The sequence below is a fragment of the Rousettus aegyptiacus genome, unplaced genomic scaffold (assembly GCF_014176215.1).
Source record: "Rousettus aegyptiacus isolate mRouAeg1 unplaced genomic scaffold, mRouAeg1.p scaffold_m13_p_18, whole genome shotgun sequence".
NCBI lineage: Eukaryota > Metazoa > Chordata > Mammalia > Chiroptera > Pteropodidae > Rousettus > Rousettus aegyptiacus.
The window spans coordinates 6,558,439-6,571,908 of NW_023416293.1; the positions used below are offsets into that span (position 1 = coordinate 6,558,439).

The 13,470-nt window shown below is 40.3% G+C and overlaps 1 non-coding gene and 1 pseudogene across 1 annotated transcript; one reads left to right on the forward strand and one right to left on the reverse strand.

Moving 5' to 3' along the window:
* Positions 1 to 543: 543 nt before the first annotated feature.
* LOC107498953 lies at positions 544 to 3,258 on the reverse strand (annotated as a pseudogene).
* Positions 3,259 to 10,157: 6,899 nt separating this feature from the next.
* TRNAI-UAU lies at positions 10,158 to 10,231 on the forward strand. The gene has a single exon. It is a non-coding gene; the product is annotated as a tRNA-Ile (tRNA).
* Positions 10,232 to 13,470: the final 3,239 nt, after the last annotated feature.

Sequence of the window (13,470 nt, forward strand, 5' to 3'; positions counted from 1 at the left end):
CAATCTACATTAATCCTAAGATTATAATTTGGCACACGTGATCTTAGCATTCAATCATATTTGAATAAGGAATAACATTTTGGAGGCCTGAAAAGAAAGGAAGAGAAACAAGGAACTTTTTAAAGGGTTATGAAACTCCTTGAACGACACTTTTCACAGACTAGTCTTTTATCGAATGTATAGATTAGGAAGAGATGGAGTAATTATTTCCCATAAAACAAAGGTTTAATCCTCATGGGGAGAAAATCTTGACTAAAAGCAACTGATACCTTGCCAAATTCAATCTACTGAAAATACATCCATTAACTATTCTGCCTACCCCAACCTTACCTGGTCCTACCATCCATTAAAGCTGACTTGTAACGAGACCTGAGGTTCCTGATATAGATGTTATTGGCTGTGTTAAAAATAAAAGTTAAAAACTCATAGGTACTATTTCATTTCATGGCTAAAGTGATGTTATTGACAATATCGTACTCCAACACCCAACTGTAGCTCAATTTAATTAGTGCTTGTACTGATCTTTGAGGTGTGTGTGTGTGTGTGTGTGTGTGTGTGTGTGTGTCTAAAGCAACATGCTTACATATGGATGTTAACTTAGTGTGGTAATCACTTTGCAATATATGCATATGTCAAATCATTATATTGTACACCTTATAATTATACAATGTTATATGTCAACTACATTTCAATAAAATTGGAAAAAATAAAGCAGCATGCTTGGTAGTGGTTCTATGATCTCAGTACTCCAAGGGAAAACTTAATTTAAAAAAAAAAAAAAACAGTTTTCATTACTGTAATAGCCACCCTCCCTAAAGGCCCCTAACAATCTCTGCCTCCTGGAATTCATGCCCTTGGATAGTCTCCCACACTGCAAGGAGCAGACGTTTATAACCAACAGCATGTTGCAGAGAACAGCGCGTGACCTCCAAGCTAGGCCATAAAGAGACGTTAAGGTTTCCATCTTGCTTTCCTGGATCACTTGATCTGGAGGAAGCTAGCTGTCATCTCGTGAGGACACTCGAGCAACCCTACAGAAAGGTTCACATGATGAGGAACTGAGGCTTCCTGATAATAGCCATGTGAGTGTGCCATCTCGGAAGTGGGTCTTCCAGCCCAGTCAAACCTTCAGAGGACATCTGAACATCTTGACCACAACCTCACAAGAGACTCTGAGCCAGAACCACCCCGCTAAACCACTCTCAAAATCCTGATCCACAGAAACGGTGAGATAACTACTTGTTTTAAAGCAATGGGTTTGGGGCTAATTTGCTTGGCCCCAATAAAAAAATGAACACAGTTACCAACAGACAGATGGCTAGCCAGTGTAGAAACACAATATTCGGCCAATGAGTAAATACTCCAGTCACAAAATTATTGATGGTAGAGAGTCCCCTTCCTGATTACTAATATCTTCTATTTTTTAGCACTCTGTAGCAAAGAAACAAGTTTCTTATGTCTGCCTTAAACCTATAAATGTAAGTAGCAAATTGAGTTGTGAGGATAAAGTTAAAGTGTTGCTAGTATTAAGTGTTTAAAAGGGGTGAGGCGGGGAGAGACAGATATGGGATCAAACTTGAATTGTTCTTAGTCTAACTGTGGAATGAAAACCTTCCAAAACATAATGCATTTGCAAAGGACAGAAATCAAAAATAAATATTCTATTTGCACTTCAAAAGATATTTGATCTCTTATCTTAATTTTACCAGGTGAAGCCAATGATGAACTGTGCTTTCATCTTACTCCATGTAGCCTAATGAATAAAAAGCAATTACATGTTCCATAAACAAGAATTCTTCATACAAAAAGGATTATATTTATTAACTTTCTTTACTGAAGGTGTAATTGGAAAACTTCAGGTTTCAAAAAATTCTAAGAATAGTCTCTCCCCAAATCCCTAGGCCTGCAATTCAACTAAACACAAATCAGCCCTCCACACTCCTAATTTGTTATTTCTTCCCCCAAATGTCATCGGTGTTTGTGACCCAGTTTTCCAGACACTAGACCTTTCTTATTCCAGAATCTACAGCAGGAAGAATGTGGCAGAATATGAGAGTTTCAGGGCCTGGTAACACCTACAAGGTGGCCACTGGCGGAGTCTGGGTCCCCTGCACAGAAACTCTGGAGTGAGTCTTCACAAGACAGTCGGTCAGTTCTTAGCAGGAAGACGTGGTGAGCATGGTCACTGTCCAGATGGGGAATGAGAAAGCTGTACGTCTTGGAGACAGTATCAACGGTGACCTTGGCAAAGCTGCCCAGGGTGGCTGCATGGCCCCTTGCCGAGGTGGAGTGATCATCAGTCACCATCGGCAGAAGGTTCTTGGGGACAGAGACCTAGAAGATGCCGGTGCCCCAGAGAGAGGGATGAGGCATGCCGGCAGAGAACCACAGCGGCCAGTCGCCTTGTAAGGGTCGGTGTATGGCTTGTGCACCTTGTTCCCCCAGTAGCCTCACCTCATGGGGATGATGGAGAGTTTGGCCAAGATGATGGCACCACAGATGGACATAGCTACCTCTTTGGAGCACTTACACCAAGGTAGGCATGTCCATTATAATCCCCAATGGTGACAAGTGTCTTGATACTGGTACTTGGGCCAGCCAAGGTCCATTTTGCATAGGCATAATCTTCAAAACCTTGTCCTTGAGGGACGCCCCCCAAGAAAAATTCAAAGGTCTCAGGTTCTTCGATGGGCAGAGAGAAGAGATAAGTCTCCTCTAGAGACCTGACCTTTATGTCCTTGGCCAGGCGGTGATGGGGCCCACTCCTTGTCCTCGCCTTGTCTCTGTGAGTTCTGTGGCCTCGACCTCCGGGACCTGCTGCAGCACCAATGTCACCAGGTATCTCCTCAAAGGAGCAGACCTCTGTCTACTTGACGGCCCTGTTGTCATCCCTTCCTACAGGGTCCAAAGTCTTCAGCTGCCAGGGGTAAGGCAACGCTGTCTTTCGCTCAGGGCTGTCATTCAGTACACTAGAGTCAAAAACAATGCTAACAGAGGGAGTCCCTGCGTAAGGCTCTTCCTACCTGGTTTGCCCACCCTGAGCGCCTGCTTCTTATTTGTAAGAGACATGAAATCCACCCAATCCACTTGTCTTGCATTAAGTAAAGTACAAATATGGGGGATTCGGTCGCTCTGTTTCTGTTCTCTCTCACAGCTCCCTCTCCCTCTCTCCACCCCGCATGGCTGCCCCCCCACCCCATTTGCTTGTTCTACTGATCTTGAATGGATTTAATTATGTACTTATTTAATCACCTGCATATTTGTGCTTAAAAACTCGCAAGGGGAAGCAACGGTGATTATAAACGTCAAGATTACAATATTTAAACAGAGGAAACCAGAATGTTGCCTCATGGTTATTAGTTGCTGCTCCTGAGGTGTGTGAAATAAAAATGGGCTGGTTGGAGTTTCTTCCTGTTGCTGGAAATACACGGAGGCCCTGGGGGAAGAAGTCCTTGAATGTGCCTCATCGAATGTGGTGTGCTCATTTTCTCTAATTCCTCTTTAATTTACCTATTTTTGAGCTGAATCTAATAAACTATCAGTAGCAGAAATAAGAAGCAGTCGTCCCCAATTTAGTCCTAATTCTCCAGAGATTAAAAAATAATAAGTCAGGATCAGATAGAATTTAGTCCTTATTTTTTATAGTCACAAGAAACAAATTAACCACTTCTAAGGTAGTTTTAGATCAAATTTAAGGCATGAAAAACCTTTTATATTTCCAAGCACTTTACTCAGTTACTTTTCTGGGCAAAATTTCAAGACTTTGTAGCTTATGTAATACTCCCATGATGCCAATTTCATTTTTCTTTTACTTAATTAACTTTTTTAAAAAATTTGATGCCAGTTCTTACTTGACAGATTCTATGTATCATTCCCAGTCAATTCTTCATTTTCAAATATTCTTGAGATTACAGTAAGATTGCCTGATTTGTAAAATAAAAATGCAGAATGCCCAGTTAGGTTAGGATTTCAGATAAACAACCAATAATTTTTAGTGTATGTTTCATGGAGTCTTTGGGACATATTTCTATTAAAAAGTTACTCAGGTGACTTGAAACAACAGAAACTCTCTCACAGTTGTGGAGGCTGAAAGTCCGAATCAAGGTGCCGGCAGCACCTCGGAATGCTCGAGGGGGGAGAGTCTTCGCTTGCCTCTGCTGGCTTCTGGTGACTCCGATCTCTACTTGTATTCACTGAACGTTCTCTGTTTCTCAAATCTCCCTCTGCCATTCCAAGGACTTCAGTCAAGGGCCCACCCAGTTGGCCTAACATGATCTCATCTCGAGATCCTTAACTTAATCATATCTGCAAAAACCCTTTTTCAAATAAGGTGACACTTACAGGGTCCAAGTACTAGAACATGACCATAACTTCTGGGGCCACTATACGACCTCCTACAGAGGAGAATGGCTGAAACGTCAAACACCAGCTCTGGCTGATAAATTCATGACTCAGGTGTAACATGCAGTATAGCCACGTCAGAAGTCAGATAAACGGAGGTTAAGTCTGTCTGCATAAGGTTCTTTTTACCTTTTTTTCCCACCGTGGACACCAGATTCTTATTTGTAAGAAGCACATGAAATCCACCGAATCCATTCAGTCGTTCATTCAGTAGTGACTCCACTCTATACCTATGCGCCTGAGTCAGGGAATCGCGGGCACGTCAGACTGCCCCTTGTTGTTCTCGGCTCTTGACCCTCCAGAGTTCTCGTTATGTTGATTCCTATGGTCCACTTTTTCTGATCCGACGTTCCAAAAAACCCGTGTTGTTGCAAAAAGTCACAGAAGTATGACAAATTTATTCGCCGTGAATTCACGCACCTCAGCTGGACCCTTCACAGTTCTTGGATTGAGCTTATTTGACAAACGCCACACATTTGTTGAGCACTTTCATAATGCCAATGACTGTGCTGATTTTAGGATGCAAAACAAATAAGATCTCTGTTCTGGAAGAATTCACAGTCTCATGTGTCCACCCAACAATCTTTTGGAAACTTTTCTACCTTCAAGTCTACTCCTCACTTCCATTACATATTTTAGTATTCCATTTTACAAAAAAAAAAAAAAAAAAAAAAATTGACATTGCTATCTGAGCATCTTCAAAACTCTTCCACTCCATAATTTGGTGATGGACAGAGGGGATGGGAGGTATGGGGGGCACAGGAGAATGGGGTGAAGGGTTAAAGAAGTATAAATTAGTAGTTGATAGTTGGTCACAGGGAGGGGGAGCACGGTAGAGGGAATGCAGTTAGCATTAATATGATGGCTAAGTGGAGGGCCAGGGGAGGGAGGGAGCTATTGGGGGGATCATTTTATGAACTACATAGATGTCTAACCAATGTACTATATATTAGAAACTAATTTAAATAAACAAAAATTTACAATAAACTTCCATTCCATACGAAATTTTTGTATGAGGTCTCTCCACAGACAGAGAAGCAGTAAAGTAAGCAGACACAGAAAGAAAGAGGTTTGTTTTAAGAAACAGGTTCACACAGTTGTGGGGTGGAAAGTCCAAATTCTGCAGGGCAGGCCGGCAAGCTGAAGACCTGGGGAAGAGCAGAAGGCAGAATTCCTTCCTCCTTGGGGAACCTCAGTCTTCCCTTTCAAGGCCTGCAACTGATTGGATGAGGCCCACCCACTTTATAGAAGATAATCTGTTTTACTCAGAGTCTGTTTGATGAAATGTTCAACACATCTCAAGGAATACCTTCACAGAAAAACCTAGAATGGTATTTGACCAAATAGTTGGGTGCCATCGCCGAGCCAAGTCGACACATAAAATTAACCAGCCCAATCTCTATCTTAACAATTCTTTCTGGCCCCATTTTCGTCTCTCGACAGGTGCTCTGCTTCCTTGCCATTGCTACCTCCACCAGATAAGCTCTTGATCTGCTCCCCTCTCTCTCCTCCAAGAATTTTTAACAACTATTCCTTCTTTTTTGTATCATCAATCTCTCCATTTTCACCAGCTTTTGCCTCCAGGTAATCATCCTCAAATCTGCACTAGCTTTATTTTTATTTATTTATTTTTATTATGGTGACATTGGTTAACAAAATTCCAATAAGTTTCAGGTGTACAATTCAACAGTAAGGCATACACACACACACACACACGCACGCACACATATACATACATACATACATATATATATATATATATATATATATATAGACTTGTGTGTTCACCGCCCATAATTAGATTTCTTTCTGTCACCACGTATTTAACCCCTTTGACCCCATCTACCTCCCCGACCCATCTACCCTCTGGTAACCACTAGTTTATTGTCCATGTCCGTGAGCCTCTGTTTGCATGTCCTGTTTGTACTAGCTTTAAATAAATGTTCCTCATTATCATCCACTCTCTAGCAATGACGAGTTGGTCTCCTGAACTTCACCGTCGAAGTTTCTGTGAATTTAGTCACTCTGCATTTGTCGTTTTTACTTACCACGCACTCGCTCCTCACTTTGCTCTCTGGCTTCCCCTGACTTTCTGAACCTGCTCCCTCTTCCTGCTGGGCTGCTCTCAAGCCATCCTTATGGAAATGCTGTTCCGTGGTCTTCACAGGTTTCCAAGCCTCATTTACCACAAGGTTAATCAAGGGCAGAACCTGCCATCTAGGGACTTTGCATGTGGAAGGGGAAGGATAGGAAAAAGATAAATTACTCAGAACTTGAAACTCAACAAAGCTTGATAATATTGCATAAAATAGCACTATCTGTACTGAATAATACTTGTTTTCAGGAAGAGAGGCAATCTTTCAGTCACTGATTTAATCTTTCAAAGAGATTACAGGATATAAATTTTTCAGTATTTACAAATTGTAGTTATGACTATGAATTGAGTGTCTTTGAATATGAGGCTTTTCCAAAGCATAATTATAGATGATTAATTACCAGCTGAGTAGCTCTGTCTTATCATGAAGACTGGCTAGTTCAGAATAAGAAAAATCTACTCAGAAAATACCTTGCTTAAAAATATTTTTAACTAATGTAGTCATCCTAACTGTAACAAAAATACATGAATGAACAAGAGTATCTCCATGGATAAGCCCATTACTACCGAAATCGATATAAGTAGAAAGAATTAGTATAAGTAGAAAGTAGAAAGTGTAAGTACGAAAAGGATACAGCTATTACCTTTCTTGAAAGACATAAGATCACAACCATTTACAAAGACTGGCTTACATAGGAAGATTCAAGAATTGCTAAAATTCCCAGAGATGCAATTAACTTTTCTCTCAGTTTTGAAGCCAGTGGAATAATCAGAATGAGAAAGAGCTCATTCCCAAATTATCCCAAATTATTCTCTAAAGGGTAACGATGAGATGAGATGACCCGATGGTGGGAAATAAGCACCCCTTGAGCTAGCAAACATCTAAATGAGGTGTGGACATAAGGCAAAGAGATATTTATGAATGCTTCAGCAAAAGGAAATCATTTTACTTAACCCCACTGTGTTTCAGGGATGTGGCCTGAAATAGCTAGACCTTTGAAAATGAATAATTTATGAAAGCTCCAGTAACCTTTCAATAACATAATTTAAAATTGAAGTCATTACTGAATAAAAGTAAAAAAAAAAAAAAATTCACTTCAAATTCTTCTAATTTCAACATTAGGTATCACGTGGTTTTGATTTAAGGTCATCTAATATCCATTTTAGTTTATTGTATCGGTCTCGGATAAATCCCTGCTTATGCAGCCAAAGGACTTGATAGAAGTTATAGTTCAAAAAAGTTTAGTCTAATCTAAGCCAAGAGCTGGTATAAACCCATTTGTGAGTTTTATCATATATTGGTGCATTTTATTTCTAAGATACATTCTGATTCTAGATTAAAAGAAAAGTTTTAAGTCCAAACAAGAATGAAAGATGACAAATTCCGAAAACAACGGACTATTATTTCTATCTTTTGTGTCAAAAAGAACCTCCTTTATGTCACTGATGTTCTTACTTAAAAGCCTGTGTTCTAATTAACATATTGGAATTGCATAAATAAAGCAATATTATCACTGATTTCAAATTTTCTCTAAACGGCCCATGTTGAACAAATGAATACGGCAGAGCTAGACTAACATAGCCTTTTTATCCTCTGATAAAGAAAATCGTGCCAAAAACAACAATAATCAGTCAGCCTAGTGCTTTGAGTCCTCCTAAATGCATTTAAACATCTCATTTTAACACCTCACACTGGTTTAAGCATTTTTTGCATCAATGTTCTCTCTACTCCTTGAACATTCTTACATTACACTTAAAATACTGTACAGAATTAAATTTGCTTACATGTATAATTACCTACCTAGATTATTTAAATACCTTGAAGTACAGATTATTTTATTCACCTCTTTATATCCCCAGTATATAGCAAATTGTACACTCAAAACCATTTGTGATTGAGGAGCTATTCCTAGATTTTTAGGAGGGTGGGAAGGAGCGGGGAAGCGGAAAGGCACTGAGATAAAGATCCCGAAGAGGCAGCCGGTGTCCCTGTGGGCGATTAAGTGGTTTCCAGGCCACCTTCTAGTTATGATGGGCCGGTGACTTTGTGCTGTCCTTTTTTATTATGTGCATCTCCCATATTAAGGTTGTTAGTGCTGGGTAGCTTTTTTTTAATGGGTTTTTTTTTTCATCTTTAGGTATAAGTGACAAATAAAAATTGTATACACACACACACGCACACACACAATTTGATATTTGGTATACAACTTGATATTTTGATTTATGTAAATATTGTGAAATGATCACCACAATTAACTATAACAAAAGTTAATTAACATATCCGTCATCTCACTAAGTTACCATTTTCATGTGTGTCTGTGTGTGTTATGTCATGAGAACACTTAAGATCTACCCTTTCAGCAAATTTCAAGTGCATGATACGGTATCATTAACTACTGTCACCATGCGGTACATCAGGTCTCCAGAACTTACTCATCTTACATAATAAAACTTTGTGCCCTTCAAGCTACACTTCCCTGTTTCCCTCAGCCCCCACCCCTGGTAACTACTCTTCTATTTTGTGTGTCTATGAGTTCCATTATTTTAGATTTCACATATAAGTGAGATCATGCAGTATTTGTCTTTCTGTGTCTGGCTTATTTCACTTAACATAATTTCTTCCAGGTTCACCCATATTGTAACAAATAGCAAGATTACCTTCTTTTTTAAGGATAAATAATACATACACATACACACACATATGTATGTATAAATATATGTACACATACTACATTTTCTTTATCTATCTATATATCCATGGACAGACACAGATCGTTTGCATATCTTGGCTGCTGTGAACTGTGCTGAACAAGGCGGGGTAGATATGTCTTCAAGATGCTGACTTCATTTCTTTTAGATATATACTCACAAGTGGGATCAAAACAGTATGGTACATAAAAACAGATATTCAGACCAATGGAACAGAAATAAATTCACCTATTAATAAATTCAACTTAACTTGGATAAGGGTACCAAGAACAGACAATGGGGAAAGGGTAGTCTCTTCAATAAATGATGTTGAGAAAACTGAAATTGTACCCTTAGATCACACTCTATATAAAAACCAACTCAAAATGAGTTAAAGACTTAAAGATAAGACCAAAAACTATAAAATCACTAGAAGAAAACCGGAGAAAAGCTTGCCATTGGTCCTGCCAATTATTTTTTGGAGAATATGATACCAAAAGCACAGGCAACAAAGGCAAAAACAGACCAGTGGGACTGCATCAAAATAAAACACTTCTGCTCAACATAACAAACAACAAACCAACAAAAGACAAGGGGCGAAGCGAAAAGGCAATCTATGGAATGGAAGAAAATATTTACCAACCATGTATCTGATAAGACATTAACATCCAAAATATGTATGGGACTCAAACTTAACAGCAGATTCAAATGGCCTGAATAGATGTTTCTCAAAAGAAGACATATAAATGACCAACAGGCATACGGAAAAGGGCTCAGCTAATCAGGGAAATGCAAATCAAAACCGCAGTGAGACATGGCCTCACTCCTGTCAGAGACGTTTTTATCAAAAAGACATAAAGATAAGAGCTAGGGAGGATGTAGAGAAAAAGGAACCCTTGCGCACTGCTGGTAAGAATGTCGACTGGCGCAGCTATTATGGAAACTGTTTCCTCAAAAAATTAAAAACAAGGGTGGCTCCATAGTGTAGTGGTTAGCACATCTACTCTATATGCAGAAGGTCCTGGGTTCGTGCCCCACGTGGAGCCACAGACCATACCCCGGGCGCACCTGGCCCTGGGTGCACCTGGCCCCAGGTGCACACCACCCTGGCCTCAGGTGCACACCCACAAGCGTGTGGGAGGAGACAACTCATCTTCAGAGATCCAGTTCTTAAGGGGAAAGGCAACATCCATTGGTCAGGGGTGGGAGTGGTGGAGGTGGGGAAATTAAAGAAAGGGGAAAAAAGATAAAACCGGATCTCGTATATTAATGTTGAGTTGCTTCAGACTAGAGACGACTGGAGACTCATTTTCCTCAGAACTTCTGAGCTCAGTTCCCATCTCCCGTTACCACTGGGAAGGCAGCCAGGCTCTGCCTAGCGCCACCCCACCTGTGCGCAGCTATGTGGCTATGTTAATTAACGACGAACAATTCATAACGTGTAACCAAGTCATTTCAGCAGTGGTCCCCGCCAATGGTCACCTATCACTACAAACGGTGGCTCCTCTGACCCTCCACGAGGCTTTCTGTTCATCATTCTGATGTCTCAGTAACGAGTCAACCGGACAGAATAGGGAGTAAACCCTGAAAAAGGAGGAGATCGAAGCCTATTTTAAAGCTAGGCTTCCCATCCAGGCCTTTGCTAAACCTGTGTTCAGAACTCTCGCAAAATTAGGACTGTCCCCTTTTTTTCAGTTATCGGTGAGAACTACAAAGGTAAGGCCCTTAAACAGAGGGAAGAAAGGCTTGAGATGGGCCTCCTCTCCACTAGAATTCAGACGCAGAAGATCTTAAGTGAAAGAATCTGGAAATGAAAACCTTGGCCCATTGTAAACCCTAAGAATGCCCTCTCACCAATGCGCACTGCCTCTCCGAGGGCTTGAATGAGTCGGCTTTCCACTTCCACATCTCCTACCTGTGCAATTTCTTTTCACTTGAATTCTCCCCAGGGCCAAAATCTGATTAAATGAACACATAAGGTTTCTAGGAATTTGAAACTGAGTTCCCTCATCAAGAAGCTACTTACAGAGCAAACCAGTCAGCCTTCTCCAGTTTTCCCTGCCTGAAATAGATAGGGCAGTACCCTGGCAGGCAATTAATTGACCCAGACTCCCTTGCATTCTCTCTTCTGTGCAAAGACAAGACAAAAGTCCTCCTCTGGCAACAGGAGGCTGCATATCCATTTACCGCTCACACAGCACATTCCACGTTAGTGTACTCAGCTTTTTACACTTGACTACAGCTTACCATATTATTTACATCTCAAAGATCACCTTACTTTTTAAAACTTAATTGAAACCTTCACTTTTTTAAAGTAAAAGCAATGACTGCTGCTTAAGGCTGACAGGAAAGTGGCCTTTTCCAGTGGACGCCCTAATGTCCCAGCGGAATGGCAGCGGGCAGGAAGGCACAGTGACACAGAGCCTCGCACGCCATACTAATAGCAAAACCACTCACGTGGCACTTGACTTCTTTTCCAGACACTTGAACACACAGACTTTTCCCTACCTTGGCCTTTTTTTCCAATGAGCTCAGAACTCAAGAACTATTTGTCTTTTGCGTCCTTCCTTATCTGTGTCAGCTGGTAGTCTTAGCAAGTCCGAAGCTTTTCCATAGCCAAGAAAAGCTATTTTTACACCTACAAATGGAGTGTTTTTTCCAGTTCTACTGAGATATAACATTGTACTGGTTTAAGGTATACGACATAATGACTTGATGTATATGTATATATTGCAAAATGATTACCCCAATAAGTTAACACCCATCACCTCAGATACTTAATAATTTTTTTTCTTGTGATGACAAGAAAATCTACTGTCTTAGCAACTTTCAATCAAATAAACGAAAGTGTCATTAATTATAGTCAGTAGCTAGCTTTTTAATATTTGTGAATATATCTCTACATGTTCATTTACACATCCGCTTACTGCATTTTACTGAGTGCATGCCACTATACGCCAGGCACTGTTCTCGGCCCTGGGGCTATAATAAGGAATAAAAACGGCAAAGTCCTTGTTCTCAGCTTTTGTGGGGTTTCTAGTCCAGAAGAAAAGTTCGTACAATCATTTCATGTAGTTTAAGTTCTATAAAGAAAATAAGTTAGAGAATGCGATGGAACACGATTGGGGACCACTTGTGTAGCCTGCAGCTGGTATCTGAATGACAAAATAAGCTAGTAGCGATAAGACTGGGAGCAGAACATTCTACATGGAGGATATGGGAAGTTCGAAGGGGCCTCGGTTCAGGAAGTAACCCTGGCCTGAATGACGAACAGAAGGAAGGTCGCTGTAGGTAGAGAGGTTGGTGAGGAAGGTAGAACGGGATCAGCTGGAAGAAGCGGGAGGAATCAGAATGTGGAAATTCTTAAAGCTGTAATGAAGGGCTTGGATTTTATTCCACTGGAAACTGGGAACACATTTAGAGGCTATTAGAAAGGCCCATGTGAGGCATGGAGGGGACTCGTCCAAGTGGAAAATGGAAAGGTGAAAAAAAGTAGGTGAGATTTAAGATGTTTTTTAGACACAGAGCTGTCTAAACTTGTGATGGATTGCATACAAAGAGTGAAGACGGGGAAGAAATCAAGTAACCACTTACTTGAGATGACCAAGATATGGATTTAACTAAGAATGGACTTAGTTTGAGAAACTGGAGGTAAGCTGTGCACTTGCTAAATGTGAGGTTCCTGTTAGACATTTGTTGGGGAGGAAGAAATTTTCCTCTACCGGTCTAGGTTCGTTTGGCTAGTCTAATAATTAAATCTACGTGAGACAAATGAACAAGAGAAAATAATCAAATTTGACTATAAATGTACATATGGGAACCACACATACATGAAAGTCAGAGACCCACATACACGAGAGGTTCAGAGACAGAAAGATGACACGAGGGACATTTGACATCCTGAGCCAGGGAAGGCGGCCAGGTGCTCTGGGGTTTCAGAGGACTAATGTTTTGACAATAAAAGAATCGGCAAACCGTTCTGGTATTTGGTGTGAGCTTTCAGGTGAAAAAGAGGTGCTCAAAATTCGGAAAGTACTTAGAAATATATTTACAAGTAGAAGAGGCAAAAAGAGAGGGCATTCTGCAAACAATCTAAATTTAGCGTAACAAGATTATCAGAGTTCTTTCTCAAGTAAGACTTTATGGTCCTCCATTTCTTTGGCTCTTTTCTATGCTTCTAGACAAAGACACTAAAACAATAAAACATTTTTATCTGCTTTTATAATCCGAGTCTGTGTGACAATACCCAGAGGGAATTTCCATTCTTTTTGCCTTAAAAGTCATGA